We start from the raw sequence: 26025 nt of genomic DNA on the forward strand, positions 1-26025 counted from the left end.
ATGGGTCGATGAAAGAACGCAGCAAACGGTGCGTCTAGTGTGAACTGCAGGACCACATGAACTCGACATTTGAACGCATATCCACGCAGTCCATGCTGTTATGTACTGTTAATATTTTTTAGTGCTGCTTGGACACGCATATGTTTGAGGGTTGTAGAGACTATGCATAATAAGTTGTTTAAAATTTTTCGGAATTTTTAAGCACATGTATATTATTGGATAATATAAGTGTGAATCTAAAAAGTTCTCGCTTAAATATTCCATAATATGAATAATAAATGATGAAATACTAAAACTCTGTTGCATGAGAAATTTGAAGAATTATATGTTCTTTATTCATTCAAATAATATTGAGGAATGTCTAGCATAAAATATATTATTTTATATAACTGGAATTGCTCTTACTAACGAATATGGTATAAGAATAAATTTTGTGAATATTATGGACTTCAAGAAAAAATAGTATACTTTTCAAATAGGCAGAGAATTGTCTATAAGTGTAATTAAACACCTCAACTCATATGGGACTACCCCCTGATTAAGCATATTAATTAGGGAGGAAAGAAACTAACAAGGATTTTCTTAGTAGCGGCGAGCGAAAAGAAATCAGTTCAGCACTAAGTCACTTTGTCTATATGGCAAATGTGAGATGCGTGTATGGAACGTCAATATTCTAGTATGAGAATTAAACGATTTAAGTCTTCTTAATGAGGCCATTTACCAAGAGGGTGCCAGGCCCGTATACGTTAATGATTATTAGATGATGTTTCAAAGAGTCGTGTTGCTTGATAGTGCAGCACTAAGTGGGTGGTAAACTCCATCTAAACTAAATATACCATGAGACCGATAGTAAAACAAGTACCGAGTGGAGGGAAAGTGAAAAGAACTCTGATAGAGAGTTAAATATACGTGAAACTGCTTAGAGGTTAAGCCCGATGAACCTGAATATCCGTTATGGAAAAATTCATCATTAGAATTGTAATATTTAATCAATATTATAACGATAGTGTGCATTTTTTCCATATAAGGACATTGTAATCTATTAGCATGTTGGAATTTATCAAACAATTTTGATAAGAGTTATTTTAAATTAGGTGCTTTGCATTTTAACATAAAATAAATTTCAAAATTTGAAAAGTGCTGATAGATTATATGAGTAAGTGCATTTTTCGGATTATTATAATGGCATGATTATCATTGATTTTTATGTTATTAAAGCACTTGTATGATTAACAATGCGAAAGAGTTCAGGATATCCTTCGGACCCGTCTTGAAACACGGAACCAAGGAGTCTAACATATGTGCAAGTTATTGGGATATAAAACCTAATAGGCGTAATTACTTGACTATTTTTGGGATTAGTTTTTTAACTATTTTAGTTGATTAAGCAATCCCGGGGCGTTCTATATATATGTATAATAATATTTATATTTTTATGCCTCTAACTGGAACGTACCCTTGAGCAATATATGCTGTGACCCGAAAGATGTGAACTATACGTTGATCAGGTTGAAGTCAGGGGAAACCCTGATGAAGACCGAAACAGTTCTGACGTGCAAATCGATTGTCAGAATTGAGTATAGGGGCGAAAGACCAATCGAACCATCTAGTAGCTGCGTTTCTTCCGAAGTTTTCCTCAGGATAGCTGTGCATTTAACTGCCTGTATAAAAATAATCTTATCTGGTAAAGCGAATGATAGAGGCCTTAGGGTCGAAACCGATCTTACCTATTCTCAAACTTTAAATGGGTAAGAACCTTAACTTTCTTGATATGAAGTTTAAGGTTATGATATAATGTGCCCAGTGGGCACTTTTGGTAAGCCAGAACTGGCGCTGTGGATGAACCAAACGTAAATGTTAACGGTGCCCAAATTAACAACTCATCCAGAAACCATGAAAGGCGTTGGTTGCTTAAAACAGCAGGACGGTGCGATCCATGGAAGTCGAAATCCGCTAAGGAGTGTGTAACAACTCACCTGCCGAAGCAACTAGCCCTTAAAATGGATGGCGCTTAAGTTGTATACCTATACATTACCGCTTAAAGTAGATGATTTATATTACTTGTATATAAATTTTGAAACTTTAGTGAGTAGGAAGTATACAATGGTGTGCTTAGAAGTGTTTGGCGTAAGCCTGCATGGAGCCGTCATTGGTACATGATCTTGGTGGTAGTAGCAAATAATCGAATGAGACCTTGGAGGACTGAAGTGGAGAAGGGGTTTCGTGTGAACAGTGGTTGATCACGAGTTAGTCGGTCCTAAGTTCAAGGCGAAAGCCGAAAATTTTCAAGTAAAAAAAAGTAACTAAATTTTATATTTTGTCATAATTAAAAAACTTGAATAATTTTGAACGAAAGGGAATACGTTCCAATTCCGTAACCTGTTGAGTATCCGTTTGTTATTAAATATGGGCCTCGTGCTCATCCTGGCAACAGGATACGACCATAAAGAAGCCGTCGAGAGATATCGGAAGAGTTTTCTTTTCTGTTTTATAGCCGTACTACCATGGAAGTCTTTCGCAGCAGAGATATGGTAGATGGGCTAGAAGAGCATGGACATATACTGTTGTGTCGATATTTCTCCTCGGACCTTGAAAAATTTATGGTGGGGACACGCAAACTTCTCAACAGGCCGTACCAATATCCGCAGCTGGTCTCAAAAGGTGAAGAGTCTCTAGTCGATAGAATAATGTAGGTAAGGGAAGTCGGCAAATTAGATCCGTAACTTCGGGATAAGGATTGGCTCTGAAGATTGAGATAGTCGGGCTTGATTGGGAAACAATAAACATGGTTTATGTGCTCGTTCTGGGTAAATAGAGTTTCTATCATTTATGGTAGTTTCTTGTTCCGGATAGTTTTAGTTACGTAGCCAATTGTGGAACTTTCTGTAAAATTTTTAAGAATACTAGTTGGGCAACCAGCTAGTTCTTTTAATTATAACGATTATCAATTAAGAATCAATTCAGAACTGGCCACGGACTTCGGGAATCCGACTGTCTAATTTAAAACAAAGCATGTGATGGGCCCTAGCGGGTGTTGGACACAATGTGATTTCTGCCCCAGTGCTCTGAATGTCAAAGTGAAGAAATTCAAGTAACGGCGTAACTCTCGGGTCAACGGCAGCAATGGAGTGGACTATGTCCTTCGTTAGCAGATCAAATGACTCTCCCACTTAATGGGACCGCTGATGATCCGTAGGAGCCATGGAACGTAGATGCTAATCCAGTTGTTGGACACTATGTGTGGAATGCGGCCCGATCTTTTGGAACAAAGACCGGTTTCAGGCGTCCCATGTATCGTACGCGTGTTGGTCCTACATTAATAAAAAGCTGGCTGTCAAGCGTCTATATTATCTAGCGTACGCGCCGCCGTAAGTATAAGTGGGCTTGGTCTTCTTCACCTCAGATTCCACTACAGGGACTCGGAATGCATCGGTGGAGAAGTTTGCCATTGACTTCTCTCTCCCGGACCGACGGATATCGGCAAGACATAGCAGGAGTATTCAGCAGTGGTGTTATGCTTCGAGCATATTAGAACCTTATGCAATCTCTGGTGCGGCAACCTAACTGAAATCACACTCTCTCCCCGACGCGGATGGCTCGAACGTTTTCAGTGGGTGTTATGATCCGAAGACGGTAAGAAGCATTCCGACCAGAAGACTTCCGTCGATATCGGTGCCTTCTGTCATAGTTAGACAACTCAATGCAATCTTGGCACTCGATGCAAGCCATACAGTCGATTGGGATCCGCGTCAGCGGGGGTTCTTCTACTGACGGTTGCGCCGATAACACGCAATAGTTGACTTAATCCTGAGGGACCACCATAGACGTCATGCGTCGTGTTATATCGCGACACTTGATGTAAGCAAAGCGTTTGACTTCTGTGTTCTCACGCAGCGGTAATTGACACCCTATCCGCGTAATGGTGCACCAACGGGTTTTGTTGACTACGTACGTAGTGGTACTTGGGAGGTGGCACTAGTCTCAATGGTAAAGGCTGGAGATCAAGAGGAATTCGCCCTGCTAGAGGTGTGAAGCAGGGTGACCCTTTGTCTCCACATATGTTCAACTTGGTCATCGACCGGTTGCTCGTCTCTACCGGACGAGATTGGTGTCAGTGGTCGGAAAATGCACAACAAACGCTGCAGCGTTCGCAGACGATCTGGTGTTGTTTTGCTTCTACACCGAAGGGCCTTCAGGCATTATTGGATACCACGGTCTCCTTTTGGCGTCCGTTGGCTGACCCTAAACGCTAATAAGTGTTTTACTGTTAGTGTCAAGGGGCAACCAAGCAGAAGTGTACTGTGATCGAATCACGGAAGCTTCTGTGTAGGTTCGCGCACGTGTCCTAGCTTGAAAGCGTTCAAGAGGAGTGGAGGTATCTCGGCATTCAGTTCACTGCGGACGGAGGGCCCGCTACCATCCGACTGAGGACATTGGTCCCAGATTGGATATCATATCGCGGTCCCCCCTAACCACAGCAGAAGTTATTCGCCCTCAGAACTGTCCTCATTCCACAGCTATATCACAAGCTAAACAATAGGCGTTTTGAGAAAGGTGACAGACTGGTGTCGTCGTAAGGAAATGGTAGATCTCCTATGGATGTGTCAGTAGCATTCTTCCATGCCCCCACACAAGTGGGGGTCTCGGTGTTCCTCAGTTCGAAGGACAGCTCCAATGCTGCGCATACAGAGGTAACGAACATAAATGGCCCACCTCGAGCAATCCGAGACGGCCATTGTTCCTTAGTGCGGAAATTCGGAGGGGCCGGATAGGTGCAAGGCATTCGGGAGACGCGGCTCTGGATACACACGCCTTTTGATCGATTCGTACTGGGCGGATAGGTTGCACTCCTCTGTTGATGGTAGGGTCTCCGTGAAGCAGGGCGTTATGCTCCGCAACACGGTGGGTTGTCGCACCCACGCGTTTGTTAACTGGAAAAGCTTATTTAAATGGGATCAAACTGGCGGATAAATGCCTACCCACGCGGTCTCGTACCACGAGGGGAAGGCACGAATGGGAAGTGCAGTGTCGTGCAGGATGTGATGCCCCGAATCACTAAACCACATTCTGCAGAGTGTCATCGTACGCATGGGAGGCGGGTGGCTAGACACAACAGTGTAGCTAATTATCTCAAGCGGGACTTGAGAACGAAGGCTACTCTGTCATTGCTGAACGCAAGTCTGCAGGGAGAGAACAGGATGTATATAGCCGGACCTGGTGGGTTTCCGACCAGATCACACTATAAGTGATCGACGCTCAGGTTGTACTGACGGACTTGATCTTGACCAAGCTCATCAGAGTAAGGTTGAGAATCTACGCAGACAGGACGTAAGAACGGCTCTGGTTTCGGGATTATCGGGCACATGAGGACATTAAAATCGTTTCTTCTGCTAAAGCTAAACTGGAGGGGCATCTGGAGCTATCGGTCGGTAAAACGACTGAGAGCACTGGATCCTTAACGCTGGTGATAGCATATTATCAGTACCAGGGTGGTAGATGCGGAGTCTGCGGCTTTAAGACGTTCATGTTCCATACTGATACGCCAAGGAGGAACGTTAGCACCGAGGTTTACTTTCTCATTGAAAAAGTAACTACACGGCCAAACATCTATGTGTACAAAGTAAAGGGAAAACAGTCATATGACGTGCCATTCATATATGGCATTGTGTGTGGGCAAATTCATTTCTACAAAAAAAAAAATAGCCAAATGCCTCGTCATCTAATTAAGTGACGCGCATGAATGGATTTAACGAGATTCCTACTGTCCATATCTACATCTCACGAACCACAGCCAAGGGAACGGCCTTGGAATAATTAGCGGGAAGAGACGCTTTTGAGCTTGACTCTAATCTGGCAGTGTAAGGAACATAAGAGGTGTAGAATAAGTGGGAGATATTATTTCGGTTAGTATCGACAATGAAATACCACTACCTTATTGTTTTCCTTACTTACTTGATAATGGAACGTGTATCATTTCCTAGCCATTATAAATCGGATATATTTATTATATCTTATGGTATTGGTTTTTGATGCAAGCTTCTTGATCAAAGTATCACGAGTTTGTTATATAATCGCAAACAAATTCATTAATGAGAAGAGTGCATTTATGTGTTCTTAAATTAAAAATTTGGTAATAACTCCAATTACTCAGGTATGAATCCAATTCAAGGACATTGCCAGGTAGGGAGTTTTGACTGGGGCGGTACATCTCTCATAATAACGGAGGTGTCCAAGGCCAGCTCAGTGCGGACAGAAACCACACATAGAGCAAAAAGGGAAAATGCTGACTTGATCTCGGTGTTCAGTACACACAGGGGACAGCAAAAGCTCGGCCTATCGATCCTTTTGGTTTAAGAGTTTTAACAAGAGGTGTCAGAAAAGTTACAATAGGGAATAACTGGCTTGTGGCGGCCAAGCGTTCTAGCGACGTCGCTTTTGATCCTTCGATGTCGCCTCTTCCTATCATTGTGAAGCAAAATTCACCAAGCGTTGGATTGTTCACCCATGCAAGGGAACGTGAGCTGGTTTAGACCGTCGTGAGACAGGTTAGTTTTACCCTACTAATGACAAAACGTTGTTGCGACAGCATTCCTGCGTAGTACGAGGGAACCGCAGGTACGGACCAATGGCACAATACTTGTTCGAGCGAACAGTGGTATGACGCTACGTCCGTTGGATATGCCTGACGCCTCTAAGGTCGTTATCCGTGCTGGACTGCAATGATAAATAAGGGGCAATTTGCATTGTATGGCTTCTAAACCATTAAAAGTTTATTATTCATTTAAATAGACGACGATGGATGTGATGCCAATGTTACATATAACATAGTAAATTGGGAGGATCTTCGATCAACCTGGTGCCGCGCTAGTTATATATTAAAACATTATTTAATACAATGACAAAGCCTTGAATCAATTGTAAACGACTTTTATAACAGGCAAGGTGTTGTAAGTGGTTGAGCAGCTTGCAACTGCGATCCACGAAGCTTATCCTTTGCTTGACGATTCGATAAAATATATACATGTTTAAAGGCATATATAAAAAATATTATATATATATATTTATATATATCAATATGCAAAATAGTAATGCATATATATTAATGTATGTGTAGCACAAGGAACGCATAAAGAAGAAAATTTATATAATATATAAATATATATATATATAATAAATAATAATATATCTATGTGTACAAAATATACTGTTGTATTTAAACATATGCATTATTTAGTATGCGTTAGTTATATATATTATTTGGTAGCAAAAGGAACGCGCATTATATTAGTGGCCGAAATTAATAATATGCATAGTAAGTATATCTATGTATACAAAATACTTGCGTATTTTATATATGCATATTTATTATGCGTTGGTTATATATATTTTATTTTGGTAGCAAAAGGAACGCCAATCATAATTAGTGGCGAAAATTAAGAATATGCATAGTATATCTATGTGTACAAAATACTTGCGTATTATTATATATGCAATTTATTAGTAATGCGTTTGTTATATATATTTATTTGGTAGCAAAAGGAACGTCATCATATTAGTGGCGAAAATTAAGAATATGCATAAGGTATAACTATGTGTACAAAATACTTGCGTATTTTAATATGCATTTATTTAGTATGCGTTAGCTATTTATATTTATTTGGTAGCAAAAGGAACGCCATTATATTAGTGGCGAAAATTAATAATATGCATAGTAAGTATATCTAAGTAATAACAAAATACTTGCATATTTTATATATGCATTTATTTATATGCGTTGGTTATAATATTATTTATTGGTAGCAAAAGGAACGCCATTATATTAGTGGCGAAAAATTAAGAATATCATAGTATATCTATGTGTACAAAATACTTGCGTATTTTTATATATGCATTTATTTAATAATGGCGTTGGTTATATATATTTATTTGGTAGCAAAAGAAACATCATATTAGTGGCGAAAATTAAGAATATGCAAAGGTATAATATGTGTACAAAATACTTGCGTATTTTAATATGCATTTATTTAGTATGCGTTAGTTGGTATATATTTATTTGGTAGCAAAAGGAACGCCATTATATTAGTGGCGAAAAATTAAGATATGCATAGTATATCTATGTACAACAAATACTTGCATATTTTATATATGCATTTCTATTTATTATGCGTTGGTTATATATATTTATTGGTAGCAACCGGAACGCCATTATATTAGTGCGAAAATCAGGAATATGCATAGTTATCTATGTGTAGCAAAATACTTGCGTATTTTTATATATGCATTGTTATTTATTATGCGTTGGTTTATATATTTATTTGGTAGCAAAAAGAACGCATTATATTAGTGGCGAAAATTAAAGATAATAGTATATCATAGTAAATACTCTATTAGTGTACATATATTTACTTGGTAGCGCAGAAGGACGCCATATATTTAAGGGTAAAATATGCATGGTATATCTATGTGTACAAAATACTTTGTGTTAAGTAATACATATATACGATTTATTTGGTAGCTCAGAAGGACGCCATCATATTAGTGGCGAAAATTAAAGATATGCATGATATATAATATATATAACAATTTATGTATGTATCTATATGAAGCAGAATACAAAATACTTGTGTATGCATTTAAATATACAATTATTTGGTAAGCGGAACGCCATACATGATTAGTAGCCAGAAGACATGAGATATGAACATGACAAAAAATCAACCATTGAAATTTTTGGCGAAAGATTAAATAGCATTTATACGTTTATGATATAATGAGATAAGATTATATTTAACTTGAGAAAGAAGATTTTACTTGGTGTATTGTGCAATCATATGATATGAACAGAATGAGTTACTTGACGTATTTCAACATATGAAAATTTTTTTAAATATCAATACAGTTTATATGTGAGATACAATTTTGAATTAACTTAGAAAAAAATTTTTTGGACGCCATCATCATTAGTGAATTGCAGCCATATGATAAGACACCGAGATATGAGTCAACCTATGAAAAAGATTTCAACATATGAAAATTGAAGAAAAACTTTTTAAATATCATTTTATACAGTTTATTAATATAATGAGATAAGATTTTGAATTTAACTTGAGAAAAAGATTTTTTGGACTTTGGTGAATTTTTTATTGAACTGCAGCCATATGATATGAGGTTCTACGAGAGATGAGTTCATAACTTTGACAAAATTTACATATGAAAATTGAAGAAAAAACTTTTTAAATATCATTTATATCAGTTTATTATATAAAATGAGATAACATTTTGAATTTAACTTGAGAAAAAAGATTTTTGGACTTGGTGAATTTTTTATTGAATTGCAGCCACATATATATGAGGTCTCTACCGAGATATGAGTTCAACATGACCAAAAAAATTTCACAATAGAAAATTGAGAAAAAACTTTTAAATATCATTTTTATACAGTTTTATTAATAAGATGAGATACGATTTTGAATTACTTGGAAAAGATTTTTTTGAACTTGGTGAATTTTTTATTGACTGCAAGCATAGATATGAGGTTCTACCGAGAGATGAGTTCAACTTTGACAAAAAATTTCAACATATGAAAATTGAAGAAAAAACTTTTTTAATATCATTTTATATAGTTATTAATATAATGAGATAAGATTTTGAATTTAACTTGAGAAAAAGATTTTTTGGAACTGGTAAATTTTTGGATTGGTAAACTCAGCCATATGATATGAGGTTCTACCGAAGATATGAGTTCAACATTGACAAAAAATTTCAAGCATATGAAAATGAAAGAAAAACTTTTTAAATACATTTTTTATACTGTTATTATATATAATGAGATAAGATTTATTTAAACTTGAAGAAAAAAATTTTTTGGACTTGGTGAATTTTTTATTGAACTGCAGCCATATGATATGAGGTTCTACCGAGATATGAGTTCAAACTTTTGACCAAAAAATTTCAACATATGAAAATTGTAGAAAAAACTTTTTATATATCATGGTTATATAGTTTTTTTAATAAAGAGCTAAGATTTGAAATTAACTTGAGACCCTTTTTTTGGACTGGTAAATGGAAACTGCGCGATTGATATGGTCCCGTTCCCATATGAGTTCAACTATGCCCCTAAACAATTGTTCCTCTCGCGAACTCTATTTTAGCCATTATTGATATGAGTTTTCGCTGTTGTATTATTTCCCTTACCCCCCCGCTACATTATGGAGTATAAAATGAGCGGGTTGTAGACGTGTCAACAAAACCTATAATAGGGGTGGTGCGGTCGGGCAGGCCCTGCATATGACCTTTCACGAAGTGAAATATATCTGACTACTGTATCTGGAGTGTAAATAGTCAAATTGAAAATAATCCATATAGCCGGTGATTATTAAAATAATGAATTTTACTGTTGCATTATTAAATTAGTGCAACATAAGATTTCGGTGGTATACCTTAGTAAAATGACTGGTTGTAGCAACGTGACAAAAACCTCTCTAGGGTGGTGAATGTCGAGCCGGATGTCTGAGAAAAATTTCAAACCCGTGAATATATGACATGTATCTGGAGTGAGTCCCTTGCCGGCTAAGCTATATATCTATAATTATGCCCCTACTCATATCGCCGGCACTCGATTCCCCCGATATGAGTTTTCCCTGTTGTATTATTAAAATTAGTGCAAACAAAAAGATACGTTTAGATGGTAATCAACTAAATCCGAGCATTGGTAGAAAACGTGTTCAAACTCTCTCGGGGTGTGGCCGGTCGGGCAGGCATGTCATATGAAGAAAAATTTCACAAGTGAAATATATATACTAATATGGAGTTATATATCATTATTATACATATAGAAGCATATAATTAAAAAAGTTAAAAATATGGAAACTGTGCATTATTAAATATGCAAGTAAGATTTAGGTGGTATATTAGTAATGAGCTGGTTGTGATAAACGTGTCACAAAACCTATATTGGTGATGCGAGCAGGCATGTCTATGAGAATTTCAAGCAAGTGAAATATATATGACTATGTAATTGAGTGAGTCTGCCGTGCATAAGTCATATAAAATAATATATGAAAATAATCATATAGAAGGCATATGAATTAAAAAAGTTATAATGGTTCTACTGTTGAGTGCAACAAAAAAGATACGTTGAGTAATCAAACTAAATAAGAGCATTGTGACGTTCACAAAACCTATATAGGGGTGGTGAGGTCGGCAGGCATGTCATTGAGAAAAATTTCAAGTGAAATATATATGACTATTTATATGAGTGTCCATGCCGGCATAAGTCAATATATAATAATATATGAAAATAATCATATAGAAGGCAATATGATTAAAAAAGTTAAAAATAATGAAGTTTTACTGTTGCATTATTAAAATAGTGCAACATAAAGATACATTTAAGGTGGTATACCTTAGTAAAATGAGCTGGTTGTAGAAAACGTTCACAAAACCTATATAGGGGTGGTGATGTCGAGCAGGCATGTCATATGAGAAAATTTCACAAGTGAAATATAATAGACTATGTATATGGACGTGAGTCTTGCCGGCCATAAGTCAATAATATAATAAATATGAAAATAATCATATAGAAAGGCAATATGATTAAAAAAGTTAAAAATAATGAAGTTTCCGTGCATTAATTAACTTAGTAAAAATAGCTGGTTGTAGAAAACGTGTCACAAAACCTATATAGGGGTGGTGATGTCGGGCAGGCATGTCATATGAGAAAAATTTCACAAGTGAAATATATATGACTATGTTTATATGGAGTGCAGTCAATAAGTCATATATAAATAATATATGAAAATAATCATATAGAAGGCAATATGATTTAAAAAGTTAAAAATAATGAAGTTTTACTGTTGTATTATTAAATTATGTGCAACATAAAGATACATTAGGTGGTAATACTTAGTAAATGAGCTGGTTGTAGAAAACGTGTCACAAAACCTATATAGGGGTGGTGATATTATCGAGCAGGCATGTCATATGAGAAAAATTTCACAACATAAAGATAATATATGACTATGTAGAAAATATGGGGGTGATGTCGAGCAGGAGTCTTGCCGGCATAAGTCATATATAAATAATATATGAAAATAATCATATAGAAGGCAATATGATTAAAAAAGTTATAATGAGTTTTATAGAGCCGCAAGCTTATAAGAAGTTATACTGTGACATTAAAATTAGTCAACAAGTGAAGATATATTATGACTATGGTTATACCTTAGTAAAATGACTGGTTGTAGAAAACGTGTTCACAAAAACCTTAATATAGGGGTGGTGATGTCGAGCAGGACTGCATATGAGAAAAATTTCAACAAGTGAAATATAATATGAACTATGTAATATGGAGTGAGTCTTGCCGGCATAAGTCATATATAAATACAGTATATGAAAATAATCATAATAGAGGCAAAATATGATTAAAAGTTAAAAAAAATAATGAAGTTTTACTGTTGTATTATTAATTAGTGCAAAAAAAGATACGTTTTTAGATGGTAATACTAAAATAAAATAGAGCTTTGTAAGAAAACGTGTCACAAACCTATACATGGTGGCAGTGTGTGCTCATAAACGTATATATGTATTGGATGCATATATTTCAGTTTGCATATTAAGTAATAATTATGTTATTATTAATTAATTATTAGTCTCATCCGATATAAAAAATTGATACTATTATATGGTTATATAATTATTACTATTATATAAGCATATAATGTATTAAAATGTCTTTTTCAAAAGAAGACGGTGTTTCGTAGCTAAAGAATTAATATTTTGTGAATAATTGAAAAATCCTCTAGGACACTATTGTGGACGGAGGTTTTTACTAATATAATATTGTCTACACGTAAATGCAGAATTAGATAAAATTATCAATTTGTCATCAAAATAAAATAATTTTTTATTCAATTAATTGAATTTAAATTATAAATATGCATGTGTGATATAATATATTTAGTAAGTTGAAATAAAATGATATTTTTGAACGATTATATGCATATATATTTTATATATAAGTATATATATTTATATAAACAATTGTGAATTATAACTAGCGAACGTGAATGCTATCTAATTATGGCCACATTCGTATAGTACATGTCAAGTATAACATATATATATATACAATTATTGAATATTATCGTTTGTTATTCAAAAATATTTGTGAGTTGTCATGTATTTTACATATTTGAAGATTTATGTAATTATATTTTAAATATATTTACATAATGAAATGAACATTATTCTGGTTGATCCTGCCAGTAGTTATATGCTTGTCTCAAAGATTAAGCCATGCATGTCTAAGTACACACGAATTAATAGTGAAACCGCAAAAGGCTCATTATATCAGTTATGGTTCCTTAGATCGTTAACAGTTACTTGGATAACTGTGGTAATTCTAGAGCTAATACATGCAATTAAAACACGGACCTTCTGGAACGTGTGCTTTTATTAGGCTAAAACCAAGCGATCGCAAGATCGTTTACACTGGTTGAACTCTAGATAACATGCAGATCGTATGGTCTCGTACCGACGACAGATCTTTCAAATGTCTGCCCTATCAACTTTTGATGGTAGTATCTAGGACTACCATGGTTGCAACGGGTAACGGGGAATCAGGGTTCGATTCCGGAGAGGGAGCCTGAGAAACGGCTACCACATCTAAGGAAGGCAGCAGGCGCGTAAATTACCCACTCCCAGCTCGGGGAGGTAGTGACGAAAAATAACAATACAGGACTCATATCCGAGGCCCTGTAATTGGAATGAGTACACTTTAAATCCTTTAACAAGGACCTATTGGAGGGCAAGTCTGGTGCCAGCAGCCGCGGTAATTCCAGCTCCAATAGCGTATATTAAAGTTGTTGCGGTTAAAACGTTCGTAGTTGAACTTGTGCTTCATACGGGTAGTGCAACTTACAAATTGTAGTTAGTACTATACCTTTATGTATGTAAGCGTATTACCGGTGGAGTTCTTATATATAATTAGGTACTTGTACTTTTTTATATGTTCCTCCTATTTAAAAACCTGCATTAGTGCTCTTCATCGAGTGTTATTGTGGGCCGGTACAATTACTTTGAACAAATTAGAGTGCTTAAAGCAGGCTTCAAATGCCTGAATATTCTGTGCATGGGATAATGAAATAAGACCTCTGTTCTGCTTTCATTGGTTTTCAGATCAAGAGGTAATGATTAATAGAAGCAGTTTGGGGGCATTAGTATTACGACGCGAGAGGTGAAATTCTTGGACCGTCGTAAGACTAACTTAAGCGAAAGCATTTGCCAAAGATGTTTTCATTAATCAAGAACGAAAGTTAGAGGTTCGAAGGCGATCAGATACCGCCCTAGTTCTAACCATAAACGATGCCAGCTAGCAATTGGGTGTAGCTACTTTTATGGCTCTCTCAGTCGCTTTCCCGGGAAACCAAAGCTTTTGGGCTCCGGGGGAAGTATGGTTGCAAAGCTGAAACTTAAAGGAATTGACGGAAGGGCACCACCAGGAGTGGAGCCTGCGGCTTAATTTGACTCAACACGGGAAAACTTACCAGGTCCGAACATAAGTGTGTAAGACAGATTGATAGCTCTTTCTCGAATCTATGGGTGGTGGTGCATGGCCGTTCTTAAGGTTCGTGAGTGATTGTCTGGTTAATTCAGATAACGAACGAGAACCAAATATATTAAATAGATATTCTTCAAGGTTATGGTGTTGAAGTTATATAGCCTTCATTCATGGTGGCAGTAAAATGTTTATTGTGTTTGAATGTGTTTATATAAGTGGAAGCCGTACCTGTTGGTTTGTCGCCATTAATAAGGACACTAGCTTAAAATGGACCAAATTGCGTCTAGCAATATGAGATTGAGCAATAACAGGTCTGTGATGCCTTAGATGTCCTGGGCTGCACGCGCGCTTACAAGAAAAGTACTCAAGTGTATTTCCTAGACCGAGAGGCCGGTAAACCGCTGAACCACTTCATGCTTGGGAATTGTGAACTGAAACTGTTCACTATGAAACTTCGAATTCCCAGTAAAGTGTAGTCATAAACTCGCATTGGATTACGGTCCCTGCCTTTGTGCACACCGCCCGTCGCTACTATCGCCGATTGAATTATTAGTGAGGTCTCCGGAGTGATCACTGTGACGACCTTGTGTGTGCGGTTGTTTCGCAAAAAGTGACGGCGAACTTGATTATTTAGAGGAAGTAAAAGTCGTAACAAGGTTCCGTAGTGAACCTGCGGAAGGATCATTATTGTTTTAATGCATCTAACCGTTATAAATTAATTTTGTTTTTTCTCTTTTGGGATTGCAATATTTAATAAATTAATGTAACTATAAATAATAATATTTTATTCAATCATATGAGATACAATTAGCAACATATAATAATTTAAATTAGCTAAAAACCGTTTGTCATGTATTATTATTATTAATATACTGTATTAAGAGTGTTTTATGTGTTTTGGATAAAATAAAAACTGCGTGTATATGTACCCATAATATACATGCGTTGCAAAATGTATTGTGCATATTCCAGTGCGCATACATTGGTTCGCAACACTAAAGAAAACAATGTTGTACCTGTTTGCAGGTTAACGCTTTACATATGTTGATCATAATAAATAAATTTAGCTAAATATATACTTGTCATATATCTTATATTATCGTTATGTAACTAAGACATTCGCATACATTTATTAGGTATAAAAAAAATTTTATTGAAGGAATTGATATAATCAGTAAAATGGTGTATTTTTAATTCTTTCATAAAATATTCTTGACGTAATGAATAAAAAAAATTGTATCACTCCTAGCGGTGATCACTCGGCTCATGGTCGATGAAAGAACGCAGCAAACTGTGCGTCATCGTGTGACTGCAGGACAACATGAACATCGTACATTTTTGAACGCATATCGCAGTCCACTGCTGTTATGTACTTTAATTAATTTTTTAGTGCTGCTTGGACTACATATGGTTGAGGGTTGTAAGACTATGAAATTAAGTTGTTAAAAATTTTTCGGAATTTTAAGCACATTGTATATTATTGGATTATATAAGTGTGAATCTAAAAAGTTCTCGCTAAGATATCATAATACTGAATTAATAAATGAAAATACTAAAACTCTGTTGCATGAGAAAATTTGAAGAATTATATTTCTTTATTCATTTCAAATAATATTGAGGAATGTCTAGCATAAATATATATTATTTTATAAACTAGAATGCCTCTTATTAACGAATATGTATAAAGAAAATTTTGTGATATATGGACTTCAAGAAAAATAGTATATTTCCAAAAATAGGCAGCAGAATTGTCTTAAGTGTAATAAACAACCTCAACTCATATGGGACTACCCCCTGAATTAAGCATATTAATGTAGGGGAGGAAAAGAACTAACAAGGATTTTCTCTTAGAGCGGCGAGCGAAAAGAAAATCAGTTCAGCACTAAGTCACTTTGTCTATATGGGCGAAATGTGAGAATGCAGTGTATGGATACGTCAATATTTCTAGTATGAGAAATTAGATTTAAGTCCTTCTAAATGAGGCTCATTACGCATAGAGGGTGCCAGGCCCGTATAACGTTAATGATTATAGATGATGTTTCCAAAGAGTCGTGTTGCTTGATAGTGCAGCACTAAGTGGGTGTAACTCCATCTAAAACTAAATAATAACCATGAGACCGATAGTAAACAAGTAACCTGAGGAAGTTGAAAGAGAATCTGAATAGAGAGTTAAATAGTACGTGAAACTGCTTAGAGGTTAAGCCGATGAACCTGAATATCCGTTATGGAAATTCATCATTAGAAATTGTAATATTTAATCAATATATAACGATAGTGTGCATTTTTTCATTATAAGGACATTGTAATCTATTAGCATGTATGGAATTTATCAAACAATTTGATAAGAGTTTATTTAAATTAGAGTGCTTTGCATTTAACATAAAATAAATTTTCAAAAATTTGATAAAGTGCTGATAGATTATATGAGTACAGTGCGTTTAATTTTTCGAATTATATAATGGCATGATTATCATTGATTTTTATGTTTATTATAAGCACTTGTATGATTAACAATGCGAAAGATTCAGGATACCTTCGGGACCCGTCTTGAAACACGGACCAAGGAGTCTAACATATGTGCAAGTTATTGGGATATAAACCTAATAGCGTAATTAACTTGACTATTATTGGGATTAGTTTTTTAACTATTTATAGTTGATTAACGCAATCCCGGGGCGTTCTATATAGTTATGTATAATAATATTTATATTATTTATGCCTCTAACTGGAACGTACCTTGAGCATATATGCTGTGACCCGAAAGATGGTGAACTATACTTGATCAGGTTGAAGTCAGGGGAAACCCTGATGGAAGACCGAAACAGTTCTGACGTGCAAATCGATTGTCAGAATTGAGTATAGGGGCGAAAGACCAATCGAACCATCTAGTAGCTGGTTCCTTCCGAAGTTTCCCTCAGGATAGCTGGTGCATTTAACTGTTGTATAAAATAATCTTATCTGGTAAAGCGAATGATTAGAGGCCTTAGGGTCGAAACGTCTTAACCTATTCTCAAACTTTAAATGGGTAGAACTTAACTTCTTGATATGAAGTTTAAGGTTATGATATACATGTGCCCAGTGGGCCACTTTTGGTAAGCAGAACTGGCGCTGTGGGATGAACCAATACGTAATGTTTACCCGTTTGCCCAATTAACAACTCATTCATGACCATGAAAGGCCGTTGGTTGCTTAAAACAGCAGGACGGTGATCATGGAAGTCGGAAAATCCGCTAAGGAGTGTGTAACAACTCACCTGCCGAAGCAAACTAGCCCTTAAAATGGATGGCGCTTAAGTTGTATAACCTATACATTACCGCTAAAGTAGATGATTTATATTACTTGTAATATAAATTTTGAAACTTTAGTGAGTAGGAAAGGTACAATGGTGTGCTTAGAAGTGTTTGGCGTAAGCCTGCATGAGCCGTCATGGTACAAGATCTGGTGTAGTAGCAAATAATCGATGAGACCTTTGGAGGACTAAGTGGAGAAGGGTTTTCGTGTGAACAGTGGTTGATCACGAGTTAAGTCGGTCCTAAGTTCAAGGCGAAGCCGAAAATTTTCAATAAAAATAAGTAACTCAAAATTTATATTTTGTCATAATAAAAACTTGAATAAACTTGATAAAGGGATAACGTTCCAATTTCGTACCTGTTGAGTATCCGTTTGTTATTAAATATGGGCCTCGTGCTCATCATGGCAACAGGAACGCCCATAAAGAAGCCGTCGAGAATATCGGAAGAGTTTCTTTTCTGTTTTATAGCCGTGACTACCATCGAATTCGCAGAGAAGATATGGTGATGGCTAGAAGAGATGAAAATATAACTGTTGTGTCGATATTTTTCTCCCCTCGGACCTTGAAAATTATGGTGGGGACACGCAAACTTCTCACAGGCCGTACCAAATTCCGCAGCTGGTCTCCAGGTGAAGAGTCTCTAGTCGATAGAATAATGTAGGTAAGGAAGTCGCAAATTAGATCGTAACTCGGGATAAGGAATGGCTCTGAAGATTGAGATAGTCGGGCTTGATTGGGAAACAATAACATGGTTATATGTGCTCGTTCTGGGAAATAGAGTTCTATCATTTATGGTAGTTTCTTGTTCCCCGGTAGTTAGTTACGTAGCCAATTGTGGAACTTTCTTGCTAAATTTTAAAAATACTAGTTGGGCAACCAGCTAGTTCTTTTAAATTATAACGATTATCAATTAACAATCAATTCAGAACTGGCACGGACTTGGGGAATCCGACTGTCTAATTAACAAAGCATTGTGATGGCCTAGCGGGTGTTGACCAATGTGATTTCTGCCCAGTGCTCTGAATGTCACGTGAAGAAATTCAAGTTAAGCCGCGGGTCACGGCGGAGTAACTATGACTCTACTAGGAGGAGGATCAATGGGTCTGCAGAAGGGGAATAATGGTTCATTTATCAGCAATGGCAAGTGGACTACCGTCCTTCGTTAGTCAGATCAAGTCGACTCATAGGCAACATGTGCCCCACTTAACTTGTGGCCTCCTCGTGGTGTCCTCCGGGTGCTGGACCGATGTAGTTTCGGCAGCAGCGAATATGAGCGGCGAAAGGGGCCATTGGGTTACCACCCCGATGGTCCTGAAAAACTGATGGTGCAAACTTAAATAACATGCCTCGGATAGCTGAAAGTTATTCAGTGAATTCTCCTACGGCATCCGTAGGAGCCCATCAGGGAAGGAACGTAGATGCTAATCCAGTTGTTGGACATCTATGTGTGGAATGCGGCCGATCTTTTGGAACAAGACCGGTTTAGGCGTCCACATGTCGCGTCAGCACAAAGACAGGCTTGATGAGCTTCGTACGCGTGTTGACGTGAAAACCAGGTGGTGTGAGGAAGAATTGGCCATGATGGCGAGGAAGGAACTTGAGCTCATAGCAAATGGCGAGAGGTTTCATTAATAAAAAAGCTGGCGTTGCATTTTCCAGAACGCAGCGTCGATGCTATTAAAAAGTGTCGACAGAGGGATAATTATAAGGCAAAAATCGAGCAGCTAAGAGGGCAAGCGGCTCTTATCCCCGAAATTAGTGAACCACAAACCATTACGCGCCGCCCTAGTATAAGTGGGCTTGAGTCTTCTTCTTCAATGTCAGAGTCGGTTCCAATCACACCATCGATACATTCGGACGACGTCCTCATGCGGATACTGCGGGGCTTCGGCCCTGTGGGATGTAATCGATCGTGGAGAGTCGAGGTTCTGCAATCTATCATTGATGGAGCGCAGACTTCGGGCAAAGAAGCAACTCTCCAGTGTTTGTCTAACTATCTCCTGGAAATTTTTCCGAATCGAAACGAAGGTCCGGTTTCGGCGAGAGTCTTTCCTGAGCCTCGCAATAGGAGACAAAATAGAAGGCAGCAGTTCGCTAGGGTTCAGCGTAACTGGGACAAACATAAAGGTCGATGCATTGGATCCTTGCTTGCAGGACCCGACGAGTCGGTAATGCCAAACCAAGAGATTATGGAACCATACTGGAGAGAAGTCATGACACAGCAGAGCCTTTCCTCTTGCAATAGCACCGTGCCCCATATGGGACACTTGCTTGAGGGGGTATGGTCACCTATTACGTCTAGGGACCTGCAATTGCATCAAGTGCCATTGACTTCTTCTCCGGACCGGACGGAATATCTCCAAGAACTGCCAGGAGTATTCCCAGTGGTGTTTATGCTTCGCATAATGAACCTTATTCTCTGGTGCGGCAAACTCTTCCGAATGGCTCGAACCGTTTTCATCCCGAAGACGGTAAGAGCATCCCGACCAGAAGACTTCCGTCCGATATCGGTGCCTTCTGTCATAGTTAGACAACTCAATGCCATCTTGGCATCTCGATTGGCCTCATCAGTCGATTGGGATCCGCGTCAGCGGGGTTTCTTCCTACTGACGGTTGCGCCGATAACGCGACAATAGTTGACTTAATCCTGAGGGACCACCATAGACGTCATGCGTCGTGTTATATCGCGACACTTGATGTCAGCAAAGCGTTTGACTCTGTGTCTCACGCAGCGGTAATTGACACCCTATCCGCGTATGGTGCACCAACGGGTTTTGTTGACTACGTACGTAGCTTGTACTTGGGAGGTGGCACTAGTCTCAATGGTAAAGGCTGGAGATCAGAGGAATTCGTCCCTGCTAGAGGTGTGAAGCAGGGTGACCCTTTGTCTCCACATATGTTCAACTTGGTCATCGACCGGTTGCTCAGGTCTCTACCGGACGAGATTGGTGTCAGTGTCGGAAATGCCAAAACAAACGCTGCAGCGTTCGCAGACGATCTGGTGTTGTTTGCTTCTACACCGAAGGGCCTTCAGGCATTATTGGATACCACGGTCTCCTTTTTGGCGTCCGTTGGGCTGACCCTAAACGCTAATAAGTGTTTTACTGTTAGTGTCAAGGGGCAACCGAAGCAGAAGTGTACTGTGATCGAATCACGGAGCTTCTGTGTAGGTTCGCGCACGTGTCCAAGCTTGAAGCGTTCGGAGGAGTGGAGGTATCTCGGCATTCAGTTCACTGCGGACGGGAGGGCCCGCTACAATCCGACTGAGGACATTGGTCCCAGATTGGATATCATATCGCGGTCCCCCTGAAGCCACAGCAGAAGTTATTCGCCTCAGAACTGTCCTCATTCCACAGCTATATCACAAGCTAACCCTTGGTAGTGTGGCAATAGGCGTTTGAGAAAGTGTGACAGACTGGTACGGTCGGTCGTAAAGGAAATGGTTAGATCTTCCTATGGATGTGTCAGTAGCATTCTTCCATGCCCCCCACACAAGTGGGGGTCTCGGTGTTCCCTCAGTTCGAAGGACAGCTCCAATGCTGCGCATACAGAGGCTAACGAACATAAAATGGCCCCACCTCGAGCAATCCGAGACGGCCAGTTCGTTCCTTAGTGCGGAAATTCGGAGGGCCCGAGATAGGTGCAAGCATCGGGAGACGCGGCTCTGGATACACGCCTTTGATCGATTCGTACTGGGCGGATAGGTTGCACTCCTCTGTTGATGGTAGCGGTCTCCGTGAAGCAGGGCGTTATGCTCCGCAACACGGGTGGGTTGTCGCACCCCACGCGTTTGTTAACTGGAAAAGCTTATTTGAATGGGATCAAACTGCGGATAAATGCCCTACCCACGCGGTCTCGTACCACGAGGGAAGGCACGAATTGGAGAGGCAGTGTCGTGCAGGATGTGATGCTCCCGAATCACTAAACCACATTCTGCAGAAGTGTCATCGTACGCATGGGAGGCGGGTGGCTAGACACAACAGTGTAGCTAATTATCTCAAGCGGGGACTTGAGACGAGAGGCTACTCTGTCATTGCTGAACCAAGTCTGCAGGGAGAGAACAGGATATATAAGCCGGACCTGGTGGGTTTCCGACCAGATCACACTATAGTGATCGACGCTCAGGTTGTGACTGACGGACTTGATCTTGACCAAGCTCATCAGAGTAAGGTTGAGATCTACGACAGACAGGACGTACGAACGGCTCTGTTCGGGATTATCGGGCACATGAGGACATTAAATCGTTTCTGCTACGCTAACTGAGGGGCATCTGGAGCTATCGGTCGGTAAAACGACTGAGAGCACTGGGAGTCCTTAACGCTGGTGATAGCAATATTATCAGTTACCAGGGTGGTAGATGGCGGAGTCTGCGGCTTTAAGACGTTCATGTTCCATACTGGATATCGCCAAGGAGTGGGTTAGCACCGAGTTTACTTTCTCATTGAAAGTAACTACACTGGCCCACATCTATTGTGTACAAGTAAAGGGAAAACATCATATGACGTGCCATTCATATATGCATTGTTGTGTGGGCAAATTCATTTTCCTACAAAATAAAAAAAAATAGCCAAATGCCTCGTCATCTAATTAGTGACGCGCATGAATGGATTAACGAGATTCCTACTGTCCCTATCTACTATCTAGCGAAACCACAGCCAAGGGAACGGGCTTGGAATAATTAGCGGGAAAGAAGACCCTTTTGAGCTTGACTCTAATCTGGGCAGTGTAAGGAGACATAAGAGGTGTAGAATAAGTGGGAGATATAAATTTCGGTTTAGTATCGACAATGAAATACCACTACTCTTATTGTTTCCTACTTACTTGATTAAATGGAACGTGTATCATTTCCTAGCCATTATACGGATATAATTTATTATATCTTATGGTATTGGGTTTTGATGCAAAGCTTCTTGATCAAAGTATCACGGAGTTTGTTATATAATCGCAAACAAATTCATTAATGAGAGAGTGCATTTATGTGTTCTTAAATTAAAAATTTGGTATAACTCCAATTACTCAGGTATGATCCAATTCAAGGACATTGCCAGTAGGGAGTTTGACTGGGGCGGTACATCTCTCAAATAATAACGGAGGTGTCCCAAGGCCAGCTCAGTGCGGACAGAAACCACACATAGAGCAAAAGGCAAATGCTGACTTGATCTCGGTGTTCAGTACACACAGGGACAGCAAAAGCTCGGCCTATCGATCCTTTTGGTTTAAAGAGTTTTTAACAAGAGGTGTCAGAAAAGTTACCATAGGATAACTGGCTTGTGGCGGCCAAGCGTTCATAGCGACGTCGCTTTTTTGATCCTTCGATGTCGGCTCTTCCTATCATTGTGAAGCAAAATTCACCAAGCGTTGATTGTTCACCCATGCAAGGGAACGTGAGCTGGGTTTAGACCGTCGTGAGACAGGTTAGTTTTACCCTACTAATGACAAACGTTGTTGGCGACAGCTTTCCTGCGTAGTACGAGAGGAACCGCAGGTACGGACCAATGGCACAATACTTGTTCGAGCGAACAGTGGTATGACGCTACGTCCGTTGGATTATGCCTGAACGCCTCTAAGGTCGTATCCGTGCTGGACTGCATGATAAATAAGGGGCAATTTGCATTGTATGGCTTCTAAACCAATTAAAAGTTTATTATTCATTTAATAGACGACGATGGATGTGATGCCAATGTTACATATAACATAGTAAATTGGGAGGATCTTCGATCACCTGGTGCCGCGCTAGTTATATATTAAAACATTATTTAAATACAATGACAAAGCCTTGAATCAATTGTAAACGACTTTTATAACAGGCAAGGTGTTGTAAGTGGTTGAGCAGCTGCCATACTGCGATCCACTGAAGCTTATCCTTTGCTTGACGATTCGATAAAATATATATGTTTTAAGGCATATATAAAAAAATATTATATATATATTTATATATATAAATATGCAAAATTGTATGCATAATTATTAATTATGTGTTATACAATTACGCATATAAGAAGAAAATTTATATAATATATAAATATATTATATATATATAAATAAATAATATATCTATGTGTACAAAATATACTTGTGTATTTTAAATATGCATTTATTTAGTATGCGTTAGTTATATATATTTATTTGGTAGCAAAAGGAACGCCATTATATTAGTGGCGAAAATTAATAATATGCATAGTAAGTATATCTATGTATACAAAATACTTGCATATTTTATATATGCATTTATTTATTATGCGTTGGTTATATATATTTATTTGGTAGCAAAAGGAACGCATTATATTAGTGGCGAAAATTAAGAATATGCATAGTATATCTATGTGTACAAAATACTTGCGTATTTTATATATGCATTTATTTATAATGCGTTGGTTATATATATTTATTTGGTAGCAAAAGGAACGTCATCATATTAGTGGCGAAAATTAAGAATATGCAAAGGTATAACTATGTGTACAAATACTTGCGTATTTTAAATATGCATTTATTTAGTATGCGTTAGTTATATATATTTATTTGGTAGCAAAAGGAACGCATTATATTAGTGGCGAAAAATTAATAATATGCATAGTAAGTATATCTAAGTATACAAAATACTTGCATATTTTATATATGCATTTATTTATTATGCGTTGGTTATATATATTTTATTTGGTAGGCAAAGGAACGCCATTATATTAGTGGCGAAAATTAAGAATATGCATAGTATATCTATGTGTACAAAATACTTGCGTATTTTATATATGCGTATGCGTTGGTTATATATATTTATTGGTAGCAAAAGGAAACGTCATATATTAGTGGCGAAAATTAAGAATATGCATAGTATATCTATGTGTACAAAATACTTGTATATGATTTAAATATGCATTTATTTATTATGCGTTGGTTATATATATTTATTTGGTAGCCAAAAGAACGCCATTATATTAGTGGCGAAAATTAAGAATATGCATAGTATATCTATGTGTACAATAATTTATACTTGCATTTATTATTTATGCGTTGAACATATATATATTGGTAGCAAAAGGAAGCCATTTATTTAAATATGCGTTGTGTACAAAATATGTATATTTTATATGCATTTAATTTGCGTTAGTATGTAGCCAGAAGACGCCATCATATTAGTGGCGAACAAATTAAAAATATGCATGGTATATCTATGTGTATTCATATCTTATGTATTTTAAATAATACATTTGTTTGGTAGCTATGAATTTGGTAGCCAGAAGGAACGCCATTATATTAGTGGCCGAAATTAAGAAGATGCATATGTATATCTATGTGTATTTTACACAATACTTGTGTTTGGTAGCAAAAGAACGCATCATATTAGTGGTAACATGAGATAGAGTTATATTTGACAAATTTATTTGAAAAACTTTTTAGCCAATTTTATACTGTTTATTACATAATGAGATAAGATATTAATTGAGAAAAATTTTTGGACTTGTGAAATGCAGCATATTATGAGGTTCTACGAGAGTTTACTTTGACAAAAAATTCAAACTAGATAAACTATTTTTTATACAGTTTATTATAAATATTTTAACTTGGTAAAATTTTTTGGACTTGTGAATTTTTTATTGAGCCATTAGATATAGGTTCCGAGATATATGACAAAAGTTCACATTTAAAAATAATTTATTACAGTTGCATGATATGAGATAAGATTTTGAATTTATACTTGAAAAATTATTTTTTATTGAACTATCATATGAACAGATTTATTAATTACATATGAAATGAGATACATTTATTTTAATTAAATATTAAATTTGAGATAGAGAAAAACTTGAGAAAAAATTTTTTGGACTTGGTGAATTTTTTATTGAACTGCAGCCATATGATATGAGGTTCTACCGAGATATGAGTTCAACAATTGACAAAAAATTTCAACATATGAAATTGAAGAAAAAACTTTTTAAATATCATTTTATACAGTTTATTATATAAATGAGATACAGATTTTGAATTTAACTTGAGAAAAAAATTTTTTGGACTTGGTGAATTTTTTATTGAACTGCAGCCATATGATATGAAGGTCTACCGAGAGATGAGTTCAACTTTGACGAAAAAATTTCAACATATGAAAATTGAAGAAAAAACCTTTTTAAATATCATTTTAACAGTTTATTATTATGAGATAAGATTTTGAATTTACTGA

General features: G+C 37.2%; 2 pseudogenes; both read left to right on the plus strand.

Moving 5' to 3' along the window:
• Positions 1 to 507: 507 nt before the first annotated feature.
• On the plus strand, positions 508 to 7009 carry LOC117577171 (large subunit ribosomal RNA; annotated as a pseudogene).
• Positions 7010 to 16327: 9318 nt separating this feature from the next.
• Positions 16328 to 23733, plus strand: LOC117577168 (large subunit ribosomal RNA; annotated as a pseudogene).
• The last annotated feature ends 2292 nt before the right edge of the window (positions 23734 to 26025 follow it).

Source organism: Drosophila albomicans, unplaced genomic scaffold (assembly GCF_009650485.2).
Source record: "Drosophila albomicans strain 15112-1751.03 unplaced genomic scaffold, ASM965048v2 utg000027l_pilon, whole genome shotgun sequence".
NCBI classification, from domain to species: Eukaryota; Metazoa; Arthropoda; class Insecta; order Diptera; family Drosophilidae; genus Drosophila; species Drosophila albomicans.